Genomic DNA, 26,124 nt, shown 5'->3' on the forward strand with positions numbered 1-26,124 from the left:
GACCCCTTCCTCCTCTTAGGAGGAGAGAGAAGAATACATATAACTCAGGGACTCACTAATGGATTACATTGCATTTAAGGAAAGGAAAAGTTAGACTAAGGAAAGGAAAAGTTAGACTAAGGAAAGAAAACAAAAGTTGTTATTTTAATATTTTTAAATTGTCTTCAAGCAAGCTTACAGGAAAAGAACGTCTTTTAATAATGTAACCAAGACCATGACTACGGTCACTGATAGAGTGATTTCCAGTCTACTCCACCTTTTTTTTAGATGTCCAAGATACAATAATTCTTTGCCTTTTCTCATTTACTCTTACTATCTCATATACTCTGAATGAATCATGCTTCACAAGTACTTACCAATGCTGCCCCATATATATTCATGTCCACTTTACAACGCAGATTTTTTTTTTTTTTAGGGTCACACCTGCAGCATTTACAAGTTCCCAGGCTAATGGTTGAATTGGAGTTGCAGCTGCCTGCCTATGTCACAGACATAGCAATACAGGAGAGCCACACTACAGACACAGCAACGTGAGATCCAAGCAGTTTACGTGACCTACACCACAGCTCATGGCAATACCAGATCCTTAACCCACTAAACGAAGCCAGGGATCGAGCTCACACTCTCATGGATACTAGTCAGGTTCCTTACCACTGAGCCACAACGGGAACTCTGACTCAAGATTTTCCCTGTTTCACTTACAGGAAATCCAGTATTCCACAGGCTTCTCCTTAGTGAATGTTCCCACAGCAAGGATTTGGAGGTGCAGGCTGAGAAGCACTGTAGTGGCACTGGGATAGGCCAGTGGGCTTTGTGTGCAAGGATGGAGGTGGGAGGTTGTTCCTGCCCAGAGGTGCTGCAGCAGCCCTGGGGTAGAGCTAGCGGTCTTGCCGTTCAGGGATGGAGCCGGGAGGTCTCAGGCAGGAGCAATCAGCTCAAGATGGGAGTGGTTTGGGATCAAAAGAGATTTCCCCTCAAACCAACACTTATATCACAGTGTAACAGCTGTGATATGAGCTCTTTTAATAAGCTGTTCCCGTCTGTCATCCCAACCAAGAAAAGCTCCTGTTGGTTGCCTCAGAGGTTGCAATCTTGATGGCAATCAAGAGTCAGGTAGCAGTGTACAGTAAGTTTTATTTATGCCCTAAGAGACAGCAGGCCACCCCGGGGTAGGGACTGGCCCTGGCTGCAACTGGGTCTTTCCTTATATCCTTATATTGTGGACCTGTTTGAAGACCCCTATTTCCTTGACCCAAGCCCACTAATTTCCTGTCCCAACTCCTCTTTGTAGTGTGTTGTTTTGATCATCTGATTGGTTTCGGGCTGGGAAATGGATTTTTTGCCTGGGAAAAAGTTTATAGGGAAGTGCTCCGAAGAGCATTCCTCTGGTACCTGCGTGTGTCTCCATTGTTTGATCACAGGCCTCCTGTTCTTGGTAACAATAAATGGCGTGTTTTGAATCACCCTGGTCCAAGTCCTACCTAACACTCTCTCGTTGTTAAATGCTACCTGCCAATGAACTCACCTCCTCGGATGACCCTGAGTTCAACAGCTAGGCCTCAAGCACAGATCAATGGCCCATAGGTGATTCTAGCAATCTTGGTTTTGCAATGCCTCTTGTGTAGCTTCATGCTTTCTCAGTGCAAATACTCACCAGTTTGATGAAGCCAGTGTTACTCTTGTGACCAGAGGGGAACATTTCACCAGTTGGTCTATCTGAATCCCTCCCAGCCAAGCTTAGAAAAGTGCTGGAACACTGATGGGTTACAACTCTCAGGGGTGTAGGTCTTTCAAATTACATACACAACTACTATTCCTCAGAAAACACACATGCTGCAGGTGTGTCTGAGGCAAGACTACTTCTCTATGAGCACTCTCCTAAATATAAAAGCAATACTCCTCCTTGATCTTTCGGCCTAGTACTGATTAGCTATGGCCTTTTTCCTTTATAGAGAGTGCCGTGTCTCACCTTTGTACTTCTTAGTTCTGCCCCCACAGACACTTCAGTCATGTGTGAATATTTTTGAAAGTCAATGATGGTAGGTAGAGCACAAAGATGGTTCAGCCTCTCAGAGTTCAGTCTCTTTTTTTCTTCTCAGGAGATGTTTTTTTTCCAAACAGATGGTAATGCAGGTGAATTTGTGTGGTGTAGAAATTTTTTCTATTTCTTCTTCTTTTTTTTTTTGCCTTTTTGCCTTTTTGCCTTTTCCAGGGCCACTTCCTGCGGCATATGGAGGTTCCCAGGCTAGGGGTCAAATCAGAGCCACAGCTGCTGGCCTATGCCACAGCCACAGCGATGCGGGATCCAAGCCAGGTCTGCGACCTACACCACAGCTCACGGCAATGCTGGATCCTTAACCCACTGAGCAATGCCAGGGATTGAACCCACCACCTCATGGTTCCTAGCTGGATTCATTAACCACTGTGCCACGACGGGATCTCCTCTAATTCTTCTTGATCCCAGAGTTCTCCTTTGGTCCAGTGGGTTAAAGATCCAGCAGTGTCACTGCAGCAGCTTAGGTCGCTGATATGGCACAGGGAGTACCCTGGCTCATGAACTTCCACAGGCTGTGGGCATGGTCAAAATAAAAAGTATGACCCCCAGTTCACACTGGATAATGATGCTTATCATGGTAAGTATCACTTTTTGTAAAGTTCTCTTATAAATGTAAAAGTTACTGTAAAAGATATTGTCACCATGTAAAACTTTGACTGTACTTAGCATGATGAATATATTTGCTTGGTCCACAACAAACATTATATTATATTGATTACATTAATATAATTATATATACATATAAATATATGTTATTCATATTTATAATATTTAGGGCATGGGCCTATTTACATGATTATAATGATACAAAATATTTCATAGATATTAGAGTTAAATATATCTTTAAGACAATGATACTAGGGCTTATTTTTATAGATTGTAAACTACTACTGACTTCCTAGAGTTGTGGAATGACCTGTCAAAGATTGTTTTTTTTAATTGCCATATGTTGAGCAGAATCCAAGTTTCCTGACATCTGGTCCAGGACTCTTATCTCTGAATTGAGCACTTCTCTTTTTTAGAATGGCCAAGTGCAAAGCTCACTACTGTTTGTTAGAAAAATTAGTGGTCAGAATGTGACCTTGCCATTCACGTGATAAACCCTCTACTCAGAACTGGACACTGACTGATCCTAATACCATTATATAGTCACGTAACGGATAATATGGAAGACATTTTTCTGTGTAATATTCCACCCTATCGTAACTTATAAACAGTAGTAGAATGTATTCATCCATCCCATGGATTTTTATGCCCTTCTGTTTATTTCAGTCTTGTAAAAATTCTTCTTCCTTTCCCATGCTATGTGAGCCTCTTGAGAGGCAGGGCCATGGAATATTCATTATACTGAATACAATGGATACTATATAATTATTTTTGAATGTTAATAAATAAAATGTGTTATGTAAAATAGCTAGTCAACCTTGAATCAATTCTTTTAAGACAAGCTATCCAAGGATACTTACTTGAATAAATGTGTATAAATAATCCCTTCTAATAGCCCCACAAGCAATTTAATAATTATCAGAAGAGAAATAGGGAGACATATGTGATGATTTAGGCACATTACAAATGTCCTTCATAGAGATAAGGATTTATGAAGTGAAACAACCATTTCTGAAAACATTAGCATCCAAATTCAGCTATTAGTAAGATTTATAACAAAAGAGACATTTTATCAAGTTTCATTTACCAAAAATCAGGACCCAAACTCATCTTTACCTGATGGTTTAAGTCTGGATGTATATATGAGGATATTAGTATACATTTCCAGTTCCCAAGCAAAGTAAGAAACATGAGATCCTTGGATACTTCAGAAAGTCTATAATCTGGAGAAATCATTCTGTCCTTTAGTGAATTTTGAGGAAATTCTGCCATATAAAAAGACTTCAAGTTTTGGTTATTGTTGTAAAAGGAGTATTTACCAACTACTGTGCCTGATTAAGAGTAATCATCAACCCAGTTCTGTTAGAAAAGTTGTTGAAAATATGAGATTCCACCTTTCCTAGTAAAAAGATCATTCCATGTTGGAAAGATGATAAATACATATATAAAATAATCACAGAAGGCATATGTCAAATCTTATTACATAGATTCTATAGTAGTTTTAAGATTGTCCAAGATCTTAGTGAGCCCAGTAATTTTCTTTTCAGGTTTTAAACTATGGTTCTATTATATGTGTTTTTCAGAAGATCTTCAAAATATTTAACTTGTAACTCAACAATGCATAGAATTTGAGACCTGAAAAGGACTCATCCAACCCTGGAATTTTATAGTTTAAGATTATATATCTCTACATTGAAAAATCATCTGTTCAGGATCTCTCAACTTAGTCACAGCTTTGACTTTAACCCAGGTCTTTGGCTGGTCAGGAAACTTTCTTCAAGAGAATTTATAACTGCCTTGTTTTGCAGGTGCAGGAAAGGTCAGAAGGTTTAAAGTATTTGTTGTAAATAACAGTTGATCAGCATTAGAGGCAGGGTGTTAGATGCTGTGTTGTTCCTTCTTGTGGTTTGAATATGTGATTTTTAGTTACCTGAACTTACTGGTGGTATAATGTATCCCCTGCACTGGGGCTAAAGGAGTTAAAGGATTATCAAAGGCAGTGCTGAATCACATAATAGTTCTATATTTATTTTACTGAGGAACTTAGATATAGAACTACCATATGATCCAGCGGTTCCAGTCCTGGACATATATCCAGAAAAAAGCTATAATTCCAAAAGATATATGTACCTGTATGTTCATCACAGTACTATTCATGATAGCCAAGACATGGAAATAAGCTAGATGTCCATGGACAGATGAATGGATTAAGACGATGTGGTACACATATACAATGGAATACTACTCAGCCATAAAAAAGAATGAAATAGTGGCATTGGCAGCAACTCGGATGCAACTAGTGATGATCATACTAAGTAAGTAAAGAAGTCAGAAAGAGAAAGACAAATACCATATGATATCACTTATATGTGGAATCTAAAGTATGATACAAATGAACCTATCTACAGAACAGATAAAGACTCACAGACGTAGAGAACAGACTTGTGATAACCAAGGGGGAGGGAGAGGGAGTGGGATGGATGGGGAGTTTGGAGTTAGTAGATGCAAACTATTATAGTTAGAATGGGTAAGCAATGAGCAATGTGTGTACAGCACATTATATCAATTTCTTGTGACAGAACATGATGGAAGATAGTATGAGGAAAAGAATATATATATGTATGACTGGGTCACTATGCTGTAGAGCAGAAATTGACACAACACTATACATTAACTATACTTCAAAAAAAGACAATTAAAAAAAAGACAATGCAGAGAGCCAACATCTGCTTTCAGAGATCTGCCTGTAAATCACCAGAGATGTGAATTAAACCAGGTTCTTTTTAAAAATTCCATATCTTAAAAAGAAGAAATATTGGAGGAAAGGAAAACAAAGAACAAAGAAAAAAAGTCATATCTTAAAACTCATATTGATTCATTTGAGAATATTGTTAAATGTGGCACTGTTTACAGCCATGTTTTTCTATATTGTGATGGATCCTATAGACATGAGGCAGTTAGTTCTACACGCTTTCAGAGCCTTTGTTCTGAATATTCTTTGATACTACTAAAATATATCTGATTAACTATAAACAGTAGATAATAAGTTTTACTAACTAGAGAAATAGAAAACAGAAAAAAACTAAAAATTTTTAAAGTCCTTTTCTAGAATAAATTCAGACATCTGAACCTATGACATAACTTGTATTCTTATTTGTTTGAAAAAGTAAAAATAGCAACAAGAACAATAAATAGTATATGATTTTGCCATATGATTTCTTTTTTTTCCCTCAGGGTAGGAAGTTACTTCTTTCTTCAAAGAAAGAAATGCTCACCAAGAAGAGTCAGGAATCTATTGAACCACTCTAATATCATGGTGTTTCAAATTAATATGATAAAAATAAAAAGTACTCTGAGATTAGGAAAGGATGACCAAATCTCAAGAAGTCTCATATTCATAATAAATGGCATCTTGAAGGAAATCTATTTTGTTTTATAACATTTGCCACCAATGAACTATTAGGAGGGTGCTGCCTTAGGAAAATCTAACCCATAATAACTTTCACATTAAAAATCAAGGAAATCTGGCAGATTGTGTGCAGAGTCATATTCTTTTTCTTTACCCAAATTATCTTTTTACTTCATTTAAATGTTTGCATAGAGGTAACCATATAGCTCATAAGGGAATGAGCAGAGAAGATTAAAATACATGAAAGAGAAGCACTGAAAATTTTGGTTCCACAATAAATGCAGATACAATCTTTCTGGAATAATAATAACCAATAGAAAAGTTAAATTATTTTTACAAGGTAGCATATATTTTTAAGTTTTAAACTGATTTGTTAGGAATACACTTTTAACATTTTTAAAAAATAAGATCTTTTTTTTTTTTTTTTAGCACCACATCTAGGGCATTTGGAGGTTCCCAGGCTAGGAGTCAAATCAGAGCCACAGCTGCCAGCCTAAGCCACAGCCAGAGCAATGCCAGATCTGAGCAACACTGTAGCTTGTGGCAATGCTGGATCCTTAACCAACTGAGCGAGGCCAGGACTTGAACCCACATCTTCATGGATACTAGTCAGGTTTGTAATGACTGAGCCACAAATGGAACTCCTGATCTATCATGAATCTGAATGCATTTAGAAAATAAAATTAGAATTCTGAGATATGAATTAACTTGAAGACCCTTTTCATGGTTAAGCAACATGCTTAGGGGGTATAATGAAGCAGCTGTGTCCTCTCTGATGCTCTTTTATGAAGACTACCATTCTTCATCAGTGCACTTTGCAAATAAAGATATTTGTCAAGTTTGATTAGCATCATTTGATGGACAAGGAGCCCCCAAAGGGGGAAGAGATATATTTGATTCTTCTATGATGAGTGTGTCTGACTGAGAACCCAAGAGCTTATCATTTCTCTCCTTCCCCTCTTTTGCTATAACTGATATTATTTGTAAATAGAAAAATTATTTCAAAATACCTTAATGAGATTTTAAGGGTGTATGTTATTTGTTATATAATTATGTTTATATTCTTTAAAGTAGGGTTTGTATATTTCAGGCTGCCAACTTTTCTGTACTCTGTGCCAGTTTGTGGGGGTAAATAGGCCATGTGTCAAGTTGGTGGTAGCAAGTTATCAATCTATCTTGGTGTCTCTGCAGCTGTTTGAGGCATTGAAAAGCACTCTAGAATTAGAGATGGGAAACTTGGTTTCTCTGCAACATGGGGAAAATCATTTAACTCCAGTGAAACAGGAGTGGTAATATCTTCCTTGCCTTTCTCATAGTGCAGTTATGTGGAACATTTAACATAATAAGAATAAAAGGGACTTATGAACTTAAAAAACACTCTCTAAATAAATTTTAGGTAGTATTATTAATAATTTTTCACAGGTATTGGAGATAAGATTAGGAGAAGCCAAGGATGATACTTAAACAGTAGACCCAGAAGTTCTTTTAATGATTGAGGACAGGAACAGTAGCTCCTGCCAGAGAGGCTACAGATCAAAGACTGCATCTTCACTCATTGAATTAAAGACCAATTTGAAATGAAAGAACGTGACTCAGTTCAAAAGTGGGAAGACCACTGGATTCTAAGTTTGAATCCTCTATCTCTGATAGCAGTTACCTGGCCTGGAGCAAGGTAATGTCTGTTATTAACCTTCTCAAAAAGATGAAAAGATGAGCAAAATAACTTCAAATCAACATTTTTAGTTTTTTGACATCATAGCACCCAGCTCCCACTCCAAACAACTTATGTGCCACAATACTATTAATGCAAGCAATTTATTATTTTATTTCTCTTTTCTAGTTTTCTCTTGCAAATTAAGTGAATAGTAGTATCTAAATCTAAATAAAACAGATAGATATAGAAGGAATTTAGTTGAGAACACATGCATTTCAGTTCAGCCATGAAAATTATTATTTATCTTCATTTGAAAGATAATTCAGTTAAAGCCCTGAGAGGTTAGATCAGTTGCTATCAAGATATAGCTACTAAGTATATGAGTACAGTTCATCTGTATTCTATAATTATATCTTGGCCATAGATAAAAATTTGTTATAATGAAGCCATCATTGTTTAAATACTCACATAAATGCATGGCCATAATGCCTCCAAATTATTAGCCCGAATGTGTTGTACCCTCATGATTTTTTTTTTTTTTTTTTTTTTTTTTTTTGGCTGTACCTGTAGCATGTGGGAGTTCCTGGGTGAGGGACTCAACCTGTGTCACAGCAGCAACCTGAGATGCTCCAGTGACAATGCCAGATCCTTAACCTGCTGTGCCACAAGGGAATATCCTCATATTTTAATTTGAAAGAAATCTGGCTTGCCATTTTAAATTGCTTTAGCTCTGACACTTGATGCCCCAGGTGTTTTTAAATAAATAGATTATTCAGATTTGCCAGTAATTGAACTGCCTTTTGCATTGGAAAGAACGTTCAGAAGAAAGAGCTCCGGTTAGCTGAGATCATGTCTCCTGAAGCACATACTGAAGAATAATCATGGGCTTCATTGAATGTCAGGTTTGTTTTCTTCAGTGATTGTTCTCAGTAGTCAATGGAAAAGCCAGAATACTTTGCAAATAAGTTTAGTCTCTGGACTTTCTTTTTATGGAAGGGCCCTGATGTCCATGTGGACAAGCAGGTGAAATTTCAGGAAATCTGTAATGGAAAACTCACATTAAGAGTTTCACAGATTTCAGTTTTGTTTTTGTTTTTGTTTTTCCCCTCCTCTTCCAAGTTTGCTCGTGTAGGGAGAGGGAATAAAGTTTACAGATAGATGAATTGAATGTGGAATTACTGGCATTCCTAGAGAACTGTGTAAAATAATTCTCGTCATTCTAGTTTCCTTGCTGATGCTCCATTGTCTTTCTCCTTTTCACTTTCTCTTTTCCTGTTCATTATATTGATGCTACTTTCATTTAATGAATTACATTTCTTTTTCTTTTCTTTTTGTCTTTTTTCTATTTCTTGGGCCGCTCTCACGGCATATGGAGGTTCCCAGGCTAGGGGTCGAATCGGAGCTGTAGCCACCGGCCTACGCCAGAGCCACAGCAACACAGGATCCGAGCCGTGTCTGCAACCTACACCACAGCTCAGGGCAACGCCGGATCGTTCACTTTCTCTTTTCCTGTTCATTATATTGATGCTACTTTCATTTAATGAATTACATTTCTTTTTCTTTTCTTTTTGTCTTTTTTCTATTTCTTGGGCCGCTCTCACGGCATATGGAGGTTCCCAGGCTAGGGGTCCAATCGGAGCTGTAGCCACCGGCCTACGCCAGAGCCACAGCAACACAGGATCCGAGCCGTGTCTGCAACCTACACCACAGCTCAGGGCAACGCCGGATCGTTAACCCACTGAGCAAGCGCAGGGACCGAACCCGCAGCCTCATGGTTCCTAGTCGGATTCGTTAACCACTGAGCCACAATGGGAACTCCTGAATTACATTTCTGTTGCTCAAGCCCTTAAAAATTATTTTCTTTCCATTCCTGGAAGAGCAGAGTGCCCCGCAAAGCTTTCTTGATTATTAGTACAAAAGCTGTCTTGCTCTTCTGCTTGGTTTCTGAAGGGTTTAAGTCTGCAGTCTGCTTGCTTATCTTTGTCTTCATTTATCTTTTTAAGTCTGCAGTCTGCTTGCTTATCTTTGTCTTCATTTATCTTCCCTCACATTGACCTCCCTGTTAATAGCTTCATCACTTCTATCATTAGCACAGAATCTTCTGTGGGTTGGAGAGCTGTGCCTACTCTGAGTTGGACTCTGAGTTACTTAGACTGGTGCCAATGCACATATAAAGTCTCACTTATTCCTTAAATAAACTTAAGCCATTATTAGCCCTAGTTTATAAATGAAGTAAATGAATCTCACAGACTTTTAGGCATTTTTGTTAAAGACATAATTCTGGATGAAAGATAGAAATGGACTTTATATTTAGGGTTGTTTTTGTTGTATTGGAAGAAAGAAATAAAACTATCTTTTCTTAAGTCTACACCCAGATATGGGTAGGCAATATTTCAGGATTTTTTACGTATTCCTTCAAAAATTATTTGGAATAAAATCTTGCTTTAAAAAAAAGAAGAAAAAAACAAGAAATAAGACAGCAAGAAAACATGAACTCCATTTTTTTCCTCTTTCTCTTTCCGTATGTATCTATCATCTGTTAGATTTCACACCAATTGTGGAGTCAAACATAAAACTGAGCACCTACAATAGAAAATAGGAATATGGATGGGTTAAAGAAAGACTGAACAAATGTTCACAAATGAGATTCTTGGAGAGAGGAAAATATTTTGACATTTAGGTTCTGTGGTTGAAGAAGAGAAAGACAACATAAGAAATTACTCATTGATGGAAAGGGCAATTTTAAAAATTATTTATTAAATGACATTTCTCAATATAAACTAAATTTCCCTTAAGGAAGTTTGTTGGAAACATTACCACCACTTTGTATTTATTAGATTTTTGTACTGTGTAATAGAAACTGACTCTGGTCCTCTGAAGTAGAAAGGGAATTTGTGTAACTTAAAGATAACCTAAGGAAAACCTAAAGAAAAAAACCTAAAAATTAGACTCAAAAGCACAAAACCAGGGCAGCTCAGTGGTCTAGGAAGCAGGAACATAGACCAATAATTCAATTCCAAAATTTTCTAACTCTTGAGCGCTTTGCTCAAGAGAGACATTCCAGAGAAAACATCGAGCCAAGCCTAGGTCACGTGCCTATATCCTGATTGGATAAGAATGGGGTGCTTTGACTAATATTCTTACCAGACTCAGATCTCTGGGGAAACAGTTTTTTCACCAAGGCAAAATCCAATTGCAGTTATCAGAAAAACAGAAAGAGACACTAGGCAGAAAAAAAAAAAGTCCCATGATGCTTATAGCTTACACTTTATATACCCAAAAGTACTGAAAAGAGAACAGATCAATAACAACCTTATTACCTAAAACCAATTATGCAGGAGAGTTATATTAGCACACTGACATGCATGTTACTTCTGTTATCTCTAACACCTAACCACATCCACATTCAGTTAAATCGTTGCTTGCATGTATGAATAAACAAGTGAACTAATGAATTTTCTAGAGTAATCAGGTGCAGCCTACCACAGAATTTTGAGCACTCTGGATGATTACAGAGAACAAACTGTATCTCTATGGACATTAAAATTGATTTTTGAAGCCCCTTAAATAAACAAATTTCTTCTCAGAACTTCACAAGTCAGTGTATAGGAAAAATACAAAATGCCATAAGTATCTACATTTTAAAATGAGAGGTTGTTTAACACAATAATACTAGATGAGTAAATAGAGGAAAGCTATTATTTCTTAAATTTAGGTACAAGGTGTGATTTTTGTTGCTGTTGCTAATAACTCAAAATCTTGGAATCCTTTCAACTTCCCCTTCTTCCTTGTTGCATGAGGTTAATTATCAAGTTCAATTTTGATTGCATTTTCCTGCAAGCACTACCTGCATTTCTTTTCCAGGTAGTCTATGGTGTTTCTATATTGGGGTTACACATGCTTGTTAAGAAAAAAAACAAAAAAATTGAAGTCTGCCCCATGTGGACATGCCATGCTGTTCTAAATTACTGTTTCTGGAGTTCCTGTCATGGCTCAGTGGCTAACGAATCTGACTAGGAACTATGAGGTTGTGGGTTCGATCCCTGGCCTTGCTCAGTGGGTTAAGGATCTGGCATTGCCGTGAGCTGTGGTGTAGGTAGCAGAAGCAGAGGCCAGTACCTACAGCTCCGATTAGACCCCTAGCCTGGGAACATCCATATGCTGTGGGAGTGGCCCTAGAAAATACAAAAAGACCAAAAAAAAAAAAAAAGAAAAAAGAAAGAAAGAAATTATTGTTTCCTGCTTCCTTGTATTAACCTCAAATGCAAGTGAAAAAATTCTTCCAAGAACATGTGAAAAATCTACACACGTAGTTTTTTTTTTTTTTTTTATATTCTTTCTTACTGGAAAACCTTATTCTATTATAAATCATTGTCCATAGAGTATGTATATGTCAGTATTTCATATATGCCTTACATTCTAGGACAGCTATGCTAAACAGAAGACCACATTTTACCAATTCTTGTGGCCTGAAGCTTATCACTTATCCCTTACACTTATTTGATCTCCACAATGAAGACAGGACAGTAGGAGTTTAAGGGCCTTTGCTACAAATGCCAAAAGGGGCAGATCTAAGGATTATTTTCTGTGCATCATTCTTTACAATTGCTCACCAAATGCTCCCCAAAATATTATTTGTTTGTGAAAAACTTCAGAAATCCTCTTAGGATACTGGAATTAAATAATTATAGAATATAAGACATAGGTAATTAAGAGATCTAATATTTCCTAAAGTTGGAAAGATGCTCTGAAAAAGAAATGTTTAAAGTAGAAAGCACTCTATATTTTTATTCACTCTATTTCACACTGATTATTGAATTCAGCTAATATTTAAATGTTATTTCATTGACATTTGAATAGTTGAGTATCATTTTATTGGCATACATTATAAACTCATAATATTATACAATAGGGACATTATCTGTTACATGCTCCCAGTACTGGCCAAACATTCTTTACAAAAACAAAAATGTGTGGAGTTGTTAGGTTATCATTCTTCTCTCCAAAGTTTACATTTTCCCAAGTAGGATAGAAAATCTAACCTCAGGAATCACACACCAGATTTTCTCAAGGTAAGAAAACTTGAAAATGGACACAATTTTAAAATCAAATCTCCCTTCATATTGGGCAAAGGAAGTGGATCTAGTTCATCAAGTGTGAATCCTGGCTTAAATCACCTTCTATCCCAATCTTTATAGAAGAGACATTAGAAGCCTGTTAGGGGAGTTCCCGTTGTGGCGCAGTGGTTAACGAATCCGACTAGGAACCATGAGGTTGCGGGTTCGGTCCCTGCCCTTGCTCAGTGGGTTCACGATATGCCGCGGGAGCGGCCCAAGAAATAGCAGCAACAACAACAACAACAAAAAGACAAAAAAAAAAAAAAAAGAAGCCTGTTAGGGATGTTATACTATAACATGTTGAGATTCTCTAAGGATTTACCGCTTTTTTTCTCTATACTATCTTTTTCTTTTTGTCTTAATTATTTTAAAGAAAAACCCTGACTTTATGTTAATTTACCTCTGTATTAATCAGTATATATATATCCTTGAAAATGATATGGATATTTTCCTATAAAACCAAATGTCTCCAGTTGGCTCAAAATACGTTTTTACAATTGATTCTTTCAAACAGGAACAAAGTAAGGTCCACATTTTCCATTTGGTTATGTTGCTTCTATCCCTTTGTACTTAGAACAACCATCCATCCCCATTATTTGCTGCACACTGTTGACCTGCTGAAGACAACAGATCACTTACCCTTTAATATTTCTCACATTCTAAATTTGCTCTGCTATTTATTTTGTGATGTTGGTTAATTTGTTTCTCTAGCTCTAGTATTCTTTATACACTAATGATTGGCCCTAAAGAGATGGTAAATTTGGGAATTATGTGGTTGGTTTGTTTTTGGAAGACTTTCTTAAGTGGTGCTATTTATTTTATCCTGCATCATATTTGGAGACCTGTGATGTCAGACTGTCCCTTCTTGGTGCTGTAATGATTGATTGTGCAGTTAATTCAGGTCATCATAGCCTGAACATCAGACTTTTGACTTAACACAGCTCTCTGATTTTTGGCCACAAATAGTCTAAATCCTTCCAGCTAGTGACATCAAGGTATGGATTAAATGACTGTAAAATCCATTTCTTGGATTCTCAGCTAGGTGACTAAAGATCTGGAAAATTAATTTAGATGTGCATGTGTACTCTGAGGCATATTCACCAAATTTTAACAGTAAAGAACTGACTCACAGGGATTATAAAGAGTAAAAGAATCTGACAATGCCCCTCGCCTCCCAACTCTCCACAAAAATATACTTTAAAGGATACAGATAAGACGGAAAAGGGAACAATGATTCCAGAAATTAAGCATTAAAAAGGGTGGAAATCGCAAAATTCTGGAGGAATATTTTCAAATTTTGGTGATATTACACAGATGTCATTGAGAGCCTATGTATCCTTCTTTTTTATTACTCAATGAATTTATTACATTTATAGTTGTACAATGATCATCACAATCCAATTTTATAGGATTTCCATCTCACAACCCCAGTGCATCCCTCCACCCACCAAACTGTCTCCTTTGGAAACCATAAGTTTTTCAAAGTCTGTGAGTTACTATCTGTTCTGCAAAGAAGTTCATTGTGTCCTTTTTTCAGATTCCACATGTCAGTGAAAGCATTTGATGTTGGTGTCTCATTGTCTGACTGACTTCACTTAGCATGGTAATTTCTAGGTCCATCCATGTTGCTAAAAATGCCGGTATTTCATTCCTGTTAATAGCTGAGTAATATTCCATTGTGTATATGTACCACACCTTCTTTATCCACTCCCCTGTCAATGGACATTTAGGTTGTTTCCATGTCTTGGCTATGGCAAATAGTGCTGCAATGAACACTGAAATACATGTGTCTTTTTGAGTCATGGCTTTCTCTGGATAGATGCCCAGGAGTGGGATTGCTGGATCAAACGGTAGTTCTATTTTTAGTTTTCTGAGGAATCTCCATCCTGTTTTCCACAGTGGTTGTACCAATTTACAATCCCACCAACAGTGTAATAGGGTTCCTTTTTCTCCACTCCCACTCCAGCACTTACTGTTTGTAGACTTTTTGATGATGGGCATTCTGGCTGGTGTAAGGTGGTACCTCAGAGTGGTTTTGATTAGCATTTCTCTAATAATGACTGATGTTGAACATCTTTTTAAGTGTTTTTTGGCCATCCATATATCTTCTTTGGAGAATTGTCTGGTTAGATCTTCTGCCCATTTTTTGATGGGGTTATTTGTTTTTTTGGTATTGAGGTGTAGGAGGTGTTTATAAATTTTGGAGATGAATCCCTTGTCAGTTGATTCATTTGCAAAGATTTTCTCCCATTCTGCGGGTTGTCTTTTCATTTTCTTTAGGGTTTACTTTGCTCTGCAGAAACTTTTAAGTTTAAACTCTAGACAAAAAGAGTCCAATCTTTGGGTGATTAGGGCAGGTGAATAGTGGCCCAGGATATAAAAATCCAGTAGACAAGTTAGTTTGGATGCATCCTTTGGATTGCATTTAAAAGGCATGCAGGCAAATTATTAAATTGTTTATCCCTTCCCTACTGATCTAAAATAATATTGTTTTTATACATCAGTATCAATTTTGGACAAACCCCACTTATATCCCCTAAATAATGAATGTGAAATTAAATGCTATATAGATTTTAGTTCTTAGTTTAGTTCTTGGATTCTTGCCACTTATCTGGTCTGTAATTCTGGGGAAGTTGCTTCATCTCTGTAAGCTCATATTTCTTTATCTATGAAATATGGAGAAAATCCCAATACTTTCCTCAGAGCCATGATGTAAGAATTAAGCCAGAGAATGCATGTGTGCACAACAACATTATGCCGTTTCGAAATAAGTTTTATTATTATTGGAATTCCCGTCGTGGAGCAAAGGTTAACGAATCCGACTAGGAACCATGAGGTTGCGGGTTTGATCCCTGCCCTTGCTCAGTGGGTTAACGATCCGGCGTTGCCGTGAGCTGTGGTGTAGGTTGTAGACACAGCTTGGATTCCACGTGGCTGTGGCTCTGGCGTAGGACGGTGGCTGCAGCTCTGATTGGACCCCCTAGCCTGGGAACCTCCATATGCCGTGAGAGCGGCCCAAGAAATGGCAAAAAGACAAAAATAAAAAATAAAAAATAAATTATTATTAAGATATGGTAAGTCTCACAGAAACAACTGCTATTGAAACATAGTTTGTTATACTCACAGATGCCAAGAGAAAGGGCACACCATAGATCAGTGAGGAGGTGGAGAGAGGAGAGGAAATTTGAAAAAGAGCCTTTATTGTGGTTTCCGTGGGAAGGAACAAGGCAAGGCAAGTTAAAGATGTTTAGGATTGACTAGTTTGAATAATTTCCATGTGTTATAGGGCATTGGGATTGTCTCTAGTTGTCTGGTACCTAATCCTGGAGTGATTAGGGCAGGTAAATAGTGGTCCAGGATATAAGAATCCAATAGACAGGTTAGGTGGGATGTGTGCTCTGGATTGCATTTTAAAAGGCATGTGGGGAAATTATTAAATTGTTTATCCCTTCCTCATTGATCTAAAATAATACTGTTTTCATATTTTTCAGTCTGTGGGAATTATTCTTTCCCATGGGCCTCCTTGTATCATTTGCACACAGTCTGAATTGTAATACCTTTTCAATAAATGCTAATCATTCTTTTTTGTTTTGAAATAATTTTAGATTTGCAGAAAAGTTGCAATAATAGTACAGAGTTCATGTATATATCTCAGCCAGCTTCCTATGATAACATCTTCAATAAGCACAACATAATCATCAAAACCAGGAAGTAACATTGCTATGACACTATTAACTGAAACACAGGTCTTTTTTTCCAAATTTACCCAATCATTTGACTTAATGTCCTTTTTCTTTTCCAGCTTTCTGAATTTAATGCTGTGTCTCCTGTGGCAGTTCCTCCCTTTCTCCTTTCCTTGTGTTTTATGATGTTGGTGTTTCAGATGAGTGCCAACCTGTTATTTTGCAAAATGTTTCTCAGTTTAAGTTATTCTGATGTTTACTCATTGTTAGATTGAGGCTGTGCATTAAAAAAATAATACACAGAAGTAATGTTTTGTTCTCTGTGCATCGGATCAATATATCTTCTCGCTGGTGATGTTAACATTGATAACGTGGTGAAGGAGGTGCGTGCTAGGTTTCTTCATTGTAAAATTACTATTTTTTCCTTTATAATAAATATGTTGATCTTAAGTATAGAGTTAAATTAGTTCTGACAACTGCATACATCTAGATAAACCATATACCTAAGACATAAAACATTTTCATCCATCCAGAACACTTGCTTATGTGGCTTCCTAGCAACCACTTCTTAGTAACAGCCCCAAAAGCAACTATTCTGATTTCTTTTGATATATTTCTGGATTCTCTCTGCTAAATTTTTTTTAGGGTATTTGGATATATGCCCATGAAACTTATTAATGTATTATTAAGCTTTCTTTTAATGTACTTGTCTTCTTTTGATTATTCTGGATTAAAATATCAGTTGAAAAATCCTTCCCTTCTGTTTTCTGAAGAGTTTATGCAATAATGGTGTTAACACTTTCTGAAGCTATTTGCACCTAGACTTTTTATGGTGAGTAGGTTTGCAATAAATAAATTTGCACTGTTTAATAGATGTATGGTTATCAAAATTTTCTATTTCTTTGTGGGTGAGTTTTGACAGTTTATGTCTTTCAAGAAATTTGCCATCTAAGTTGTCAAATTTATTGGCATAGAGTTAGCCACAAAATTGCCTTATTATGGTCTAATGTTTGTAGGATTAGTAGGGATGTCCTCTTCTTCATTCCCAATATTGTTAGTTTTGTGTACTTTCTCTTTTGTCCTTAATGTACAGTTCTACAGTTTTATCCAAAATGATGATCTTTTCAAATCATTAACTTGTGGTTGTTTTCTTTTTTGTTAGTATATTTTCTATGTCACTGCTTTCTACTCTTTATAATTTTCTTCCTTACTTATTTTTGGGTTTCTAGCTTCTGAAGGTAAAAGCTTAGAGTATTCATTTTTAAACTGAATTCATTGTTAATATAGGTATTTAAAGATTATAAATTTCTCTTAAGCACTGCATTAGTTGCATTCCACAGATTTTGCTATATTGTATCTATGCATTGCTTCCAATTGCTTCATAATATGCCACATGTTTTTCCACTGACATTACTTTCTACAGCTTTCAAGGATGGACAACTCATGTTGTCTCTAGAACTCCCACCACCCAACACAAATACTGCTTCAATAATTCCAAATATTATATTCTGAGAATTTTGGGGAGTACATACCCAGTAACAGAATTTTGATTGTCTAATCCAAATACCTTGCTTCACTCTAGTAATCATTTGAATAATCTACAAAAAATGTAGTTTTTTTCTTAATGTCCATGTTAATAATATTTCATTTTTGCTTAAAGAGATTATTTTCCTCCTTTTATTTTTTTAGTAATGATTTTTGTTTTTCCATTATAGCAGATTAAAATGTTCTGTCAATTTTGTACTGCACAGCAAGGTGACCCAGTTACAGATACATGTATTCATTCTTTTTTCTCACATTATCATGCTCCATCACAAGTGACTAGACAGAGTTCCCAGTGCTATACAGCAGGATCTCATTGCTTATCAACTCCAAAGGCAATAGTTTGCATCTATTAACCTCAGACTCCCAGTCCATCCCACTCCCTCACCATCCCCCTTGGCAACCACAAGTCTGTTCTCCACGTCCATGATTTTCTTTTCTGTGGAAAGGTTCATTTGTGCCATATATTAGATTCCATATAAGTGATATCATACGGTATTTGCTTTCTCCTTCTGACTTACCTCACTTAGTATGTCTCTAGTTCCATCCATGTTGCTGCAAATGGCATTATTTTGTTCTATTTTATGACTGAGTAGTATTCCACTGTGTCCATATACCATATCTTCTTAACCCAATCATCAGTTGATGGACATTTAGGTTGTTTCCAGGTCTTGGCTATTATGAATAGTGCTGCAGTGTACATGTTTATTAGAGAAATACATGTGTCTATTTCAAGGAAAGATTTGTCCGGATATATGCCCAAGAGTGGGATTGCTGGGTCATATGGTAGTTCTATGTATAGTTTTCTAAACTACCTCCACAATGTTTTCCATTGTGGGTCTACCAATTTACACTCCCACCAACAGTGCAGGAGGGTTCCCTTTTCTCCACACCCTTGCCAGCATTTGTTATCTGTGGACTTATTAATGATAGCCATTCAGACTGGTGCAAGGTGGCACCTCAAAGTAGTTTTGATTTGTATTTCTCTAATAATCAGTGATGATGAGCATTTTTTCATGTGCTTCTTGGCTATCTGTATATCTTCTTTGGAGAAATGTCTATTCAGAACTTTTGCCCATTTTTCTATTGGATTAGTGGCTTTTTTGCTGTTGAGTTGTATATGTTGTTTGTAAATTCTAGAGATTAAGCCCTTTTTGGTTGCATTGTTTGAAATTATTTTCTCCCATTCTGTAAGTTGCCTTTTTTTGTATGTGTGTGGTTTCCTTTGCTGTGCAAAAGCTTGTCAGTTTGATTAGGTCCCATTAGGTCCCTTTTTGCTTTTATTTCTGTTGCTTTGGGAGACTGACCTGAGAAAACATTTGTATGGTTGATATCAGAGAATGTTTTGCCTATGTTCTCTTCTAGGAGTTTGATGGTGTCTTGTCTTATGTTTAAGTCTTTAAGCCATTTTGAGTTTATTTTTTGTGCATGGTGTGAGGGTGTGTTTCAGTTTCATTGATTTACATGCAGCTGTCCAGGTTTCCCAGCACCACTTGCTGAAAATACTCTCTTTTTCCCATTTTATATTCTTGCCTCCTTTGTCAAAGATTAGTTGACCACAGGTGTCTGGGTTTATTTCGGGGTTCTCTATTCTGCTCTATTGATCTGTATGTCTGTTTTGGTACCAGTACCATACTGTCTTGATCACTATTGCTTTGTAATATTGCCCGAAGTCTGGGAGAGTTATGCCTCCTGCTTGGTTTTTGCTCCTTAGGATTGCTTTGGCTATTCTGGGTCTGTTATGGTTCCATATAAATTTTTGGATTGTTTGTTGAAGTTCTGTGAAAAACGTCATGGGTAATTTGAGAGGGATTTCATTGAATGTGTAGATTGCTTTGGGTAGTCTGGCCATTTATACGATATTAATTTTTCCAACCCAGGAGCATGGAATATCTTTCCATTTCTTTACATCTCCTTTAATATCCTTGATTAATGTTTTATAACTCTCAGCATATAAGTCTTTTACCTCCTTGGTCAGGTACATTCCCAGGTATTTGATTTTTGGGGGTGCAATTTTAAAAGGTATTGTATTTTTGTATTCCTTTTCTAATATTTCATTGGCAGTATACCAAAATGTGACTGATTTCTGAATGTTAATCTTATATCCTGCTGCTTTTCTGAGTTTGTTGATCAGTTGAGGTAGTTTTTGTGTTGAGTCCTTAGGGTTTTCTATATATAGTATCATGTCATCTGCATACAGTGACAGTTTTACCTCTTCTCTTCCTATTTGGATAATTTTATTTCTTTTGTTTGTTTGATTGCTGTGGCTAGGACTTCCAGTACTATGTTGAATAACAGTGGTGAAAGTGGGCATCCTTGTCTTGTTCCAGATTTGAGAGAGAAGGCTTTCGATTTTTCTCCATTGAGTATTATATTTGTCATGGCTTTCTCATAAATGGCTTTTATTATGTTAAGGTATGTTCCCTCTATACCCACTTTGGTAAGAGTTTTGATCATGAATGGATGTTGGACTTCGTCAAATGCTTTCTCTGCCTCTATTGAGATGATCATTTGGTTTTTGACTTTTCTTTTGTTAATGTGATTAATTTGCACATGTGGAATCATCCTTGTGAATGTGGGATGAATCCCACTTTGTCGTGGTGTATGATCTTTTTTATATGTTGTTGGATTCAGTTGGCTAAAATTTTTTTGAGAATTTTTGCATCTATATTCATCAAAGATATTGGCCTATAGTTTTCCTTTTTGGTGGTATCTTTGTCTGGTTTTGGTATTAGGGTGATGGTAGCATCATACAATGTCTTTTGGAGTGTTCCCCCTTCTTTAGCCTTTTGGAAAAGTTTAAGGGGGATAGGTATAAGTTCCTCTTTGTATATTTGGTAGAATTCACCTATGAAGCCATCTGGTCCTGGACTTTTATTTGTAGGGATTGTTTTTATGACATACTCAATTTCATTTCTAGTGATTGGTCTGTTCAGCTGATCTATTTCTTCTTAATTCAGTTTTGGCAGGTTGTAAATATCTAGAAAGTTGTCCATTTCTGCTAGGTTGTCAAATTCATTGGCATACAATTGTTCATAGTATTCGCTTATGATTTTTTGTATTTCTGCAGTATCCATTGTGATTTCTCCTTTTTCGCCTCTTATTTTGTCTATTTGGGTTTTTTCCTCTTCACTTTCTTGGTGAGTCTGGCAGGAGGTTTGTCAATTTGTTTTACCTTTTCAAAGAACCAGCTCTTGGTTTTATTGATTTTTTTCTATTGTTTTTTTTTTAATCTCTATTTTCTTGATTTCCTCTCTGATCTTTATGATTCCGTCCTTCTGCTGACTTTAGGTTTTGTTTGTTCTTTTTCTAATTCATTTAGATGGAGTTAAGTTGTTGATTTGAGATTTTTCTTCTTTTTTTGAGGAAGGCCTCTATTGCTATGAACTTCCCTCTAAGCACTGCTTTTGCAGCATCCCCATAGATTTGGAGTGGTTGTGTGTTCATTATCATTTGTCTCAAGGTATTTTTTAATTTGCATCTTGATTTCCTCATTGACCCATTGGTTTTTTAGTAGCATGCTGTTTGTCTCCATATAGTTAGTTTTATCTCATTTCTTCTCCTGGGGTTGATTTCTAGTTTCATGCCATTATGGTCAGAGAAGATACTTGAAATAATTTCTACACTCTTAAATTTGTTGATGTTAGCTTTGTGTCTCAGTGCTGGAGTCCAGCTCCAGCAGCCTGGGTATTCCCTCTGGGGATGGACAGTGTCAGCAAAGCACATGGAGACAGCCTCTTTGTCCCTTCTTTCAGGGCGCTGGACTGCTCAAATTTTATTAGCATAAGTAGCAGTTTATATAGACAGCTTAATTGTAACTTACATTACAGTGCTTAGGTCATATTTTCAAAGGTTAGATTTTAGACTACATGGTATTGTAGATATACATTGTGTTCTAAGAATTTTAATTAAAACTATTGGATACAATGCATCATGTAAAATTATAATGGGTACAAAACATTATATGGAAAAAACATTATATGAAAATAAGGCAATTCGGTATAAAACATCTTGTGGTTACTCTTAGCAAGCGCCACCCATTATTGTTTTAAGCTAATCTTTAACAACTAGAAAGGTCACAAGCACAAGGATTTAACATTTACAAAAACTGATTTTTTAGATTAAAGCTTGGTGTACTAACTTCAAAGTGTTATGGTCAGGGGACATATGAGAAAATATTTTTTATATCAAAGCAACTTAATTTCATAAAACTTAAAAGCCCCCTACAAAACTTATTAAAAGCAAGATTACTATATTTTCCATCAAGAATAATGTACGTCTGGACTTCCCGTGTGGCTCACAACATAATTACTCGGCTTTGCTTCTACAGTGGCTGTGGCTCGACCCCTGGCCTGGGAACTTCCATATGCCACAGGTGCGGCCACTTGTTTAAAAAAAAAAAAAAAGAATAATGTACGTCTAACCTAGTCTAACCTATTATACACTCCACAATGACCTAACACCAAAACCTATTCTTACTTGTAACAAACCAATGAACACTTTGTTTTTGCTTACATTAGATCTGAATAGGGGGGATTTCACCAAGGTGAAACTCTTATTATTTTATTACTGTTCCAATTTTTGTTGTTCCAATTTTATTGAATCACAAAACAATACAGAAAAATAACAAAGAATAACAAACAAATAACAGAAAAGCCTGAATAATAAGTAAATAACAGGAAAGACTGAATATTCCAAGAAGCAATTTTTATTCTTGCATTATTGTGCAAAACCTTCATTTTGCTATTGTTGCCGTTGTTGTCAGGTTAGCAGGTGAGCCTCATTAATTTTAGAACTTGCCCTCAGAACTGTGCCACCGGGTAAGCCCCTCCCCCCCCCCCTTTTTTTTTGTCTTTTTGCCATTTCTTGGGCTGCTCTCATGGCATATGGAGGTTCCCAGACTAGGGGTCGAATTGGAGCTGTAGCCACCAGCCTACGCCAGAGCCACAGCAACGCGGGATCCGAGTCATGTCTGCAACCTACACCACAGCTCACGGCAACGCCGGATCCTTAACCCACTGAGCAAGGCCAGGGATCGAACCCACAACCTCATGGTTCCTAGTCGGATTCATTAACCACTGTGCCACGACAGGAACTCCTTTTCCCTATTTTTAAACCTGGCTTCGGAACTGTACCGGCGGGTAGGCTTTTTTTTCCTTGGTTAGGAACCCTGCCTTTGGAACTGTGCTGTCAGGCTAGTTCCCTTCCTTGGCCTCCTTTATCTCCTCGGCTCCCCACACCCCAGTATGTGATTGACCCTTGAGAATGTTCCACGTGCACTTGAGAAGAATGTATATTCTGATTTTTTTGGATGTAATGTCCAGAAAATGTCAATTAAGTCTAACTTTTCTATTGTGTCATTAGGATCTCTGTTGCCTTATTTGTTTTCTGTCTAGAGGATCTGTCCATTGATGTGAATGGGGTGTTAAAGTCTGCTACTATTATTAATTCCCATCCGTTTCTCATTTTTATGTCTGTTAGTATTTGTTGTAGGTATCTGGTGCCCCTATGTTAGGGGCATATATATTGACGATTATAATATCCTCTTCTTGAATGGATCCTTTAACAATTAAATAGTGTCCTTCTTTGTCTTTCTTTATGGGCTTCGTTTTAAAGTCTATTTTGTCTGACATAAGGATTGGAACTCCTGCTTTCCTGTCTTGTCCATTGGCATGAATTATCTTTTCCCACCCCCTCACTTTAAATCTATATGTGTCTTTGCCCTAAGGTGAGTCTCTTGTAGACAGCAGAATATAGGTTTTTGCCTTTTTATCCAATCTGCCACTCTGTGTCTTTTGATTGGAGTATTCAGTCCATTGACATTTAAGGTGATTATTGATAGATATGTATTTACTGCCATTTTAAAGCTTATTTTCCAGTTTATTCTATGTTTCTCCTTTCTTCCTTTCTTTTTTTGCTTGGATGATATCCATTTATTTTATGCTTGAGTACTTTTCTTTTTAGTTTTTGTGAATGTAATGTTTGGTTTTGATTTGTGGTTGCCCTGATTTTAAGTATGTTAACCCCTTCCTGTATCTGCTTGCTTTAGCCTGATTGTCATATAGGTTCAAACACATTATTAAAAAAAGAAAAAAAAAAAAGAGTCTCAATTTTCTTACTTTCATTCTCCACATTCTATGATTTTGAAGTCCTTTTTTAACATCTTCATGTTCATCCTTTTGCAGTTCCTTGTGTTTATCATCACTTTTCCAGTAGTTTTTTTTTTTTTTTTCTTCCTCTTTTAGATCTGTATGCTGGCTGATTTAAGTGATTGCTTTCCAGTTTTGTTTTCCTCCATCCTATTTCTTTTCACTTCTTTTTTTTTTTTTTTTCCTTTGTCTTTTGTCCTTTTAGGGCTGTACCAGCAGCGTATGGAGGTTCCCAGGCTAGGGGGTCTAATCTGAGCTATAGTCAACGGCCCACACCAGAGCTACAGCAATGCCAGATCTGAGCTGTGTCTGTTACCTACACCACAGCTCACAGCAATGCTAGATCCTTAACCAACTGAGAAAGGCCAGGGATCGAATCCACAACCTCATGGTTCCTAGCTGAATTTGTTTCCACTGTGCCACAATGGGAATTCCTTTACTTCTTTTTTAATTTAAAGAAGCCCTTTCAATATTTCTTTTAGAATGGATTTAGTATTGCTGTACTCTTTTAGCTTTTGCTTGTTGGAGAAATTCTTTATTTCTCCTTCTATTTTAAATGATATTCTTGCAGGATACAGTATTCTAGGCTGCAAGTTTTTTTCCTTTCAGAACTTTAAATATATCTTGCCTCTCCCTTCTGGCCTGTAGTGTTCCTATAGAGAGATTAGCTAATTACCTTATGGGGGTTCCCTTATAATTAACACTTTGCTTTTCTCTTGCTGCCTTTAGAGTCCTCTCTTTTTCTTTAAATTTTGCCATTTTGATTATAATAGGTCTTGGTGTGGTCCTCTTTGGGTTCAACTTGTTTGGGGCCCTCTGTACTTCCTGTATCTTGATATCAGTTTCCTTTAGATTTGGAAAGTTTTCAAACATAATTTTTTAAATATATTTTCAATCCCCATTTCTTTTTCTTCTCTTTTTGAAATTCCTATTATGTCTAGATTGGCCCACTCTAGATTATCCCATAAATCTCTTATATTACTTTCATCTTTTTTCATTTGGTTTTCTGTCACTGTCCTGATTGGGTGATTTCCATTATTCTATCTTCCTAGTCACTAATTCACTCCTCTGCATTATTCATTCTGCTCTTTAGTGCCTTTAGCTCAGTTTGTGCCTCTGCAAATGAATTTTCTAATTTTTTTATGTTCCTCCTTATATTTTCTAGTTCCTTTCTAAAGAAATTTGCATTACTGTTCATATCTCCTCTTAATTCCTTGATATTCAGCCTGAACTCCTTCAGTATTTTCACTATCTCCCTTTTGAACTTTGTGTCTATCGGACTGCAGAGATCTGTTTCATTTTTTGCTGCTTCATGTGAATTCTGTTCCTTTAACTGGGAATGGTTTCTGAGCTTCTTTGTTTTGCTTATGTTTTTCTTTTTCTGTGAGTTTAGGGAAGCCAACCTGTGGACTTGGAGGGCTACTTCTATGCAAAAGCACCCCTTTGTATTTTCTGTGTGGAGGGGTTACTATTTATTTTTGGTGTGGGAGTTTGAATATTATTTGTCTCTTTCTTTGGTGTGAGTGGGCTGTTATCCCCAGGGTGCTGAATGTGTTTCCATGGAGGAGGCAATGGGTAGGGCTGGTAGTCAGTGCCTGGTTGGTGGGTCTTAAAGCAGCAAGGACCTGCAGAAGGTGGCACAGTCTACTCCTAGTTACAGGGACCTGGGAATTGGTAATGAGCCTTAGGCAGATTTACAAGGACCCTAGAGCATTTGGCAGTGGCAGCAGCAGGGTGTGTGAGTTCCTAGGGGAGTGAGAGCAACAACAGGTAGTGTTTGATTGCAATGCCCTCCTCTGAGGTGACTGGAGCTGCAGGTGGCACCTGTTCAGGGACTCCTAGTGGTAGCAGGCCATGCCCACCTCTGGAGTAAGTGATAACTGCAGTGGTTTGCTCCCACTACCTGCA

This window comes from Sus scrofa, chromosome 13, assembly GCF_054392235.1.
Source record: "Sus scrofa isolate SSC_HxYL_T2T_F1_AM1 chromosome 13, Sscrofa_HxYL_maternal_Yorkshire_Landrace_v2.0, whole genome shotgun sequence".
NCBI lineage: Eukaryota > Metazoa > Chordata > Mammalia > Artiodactyla > Suidae > Sus > Sus scrofa.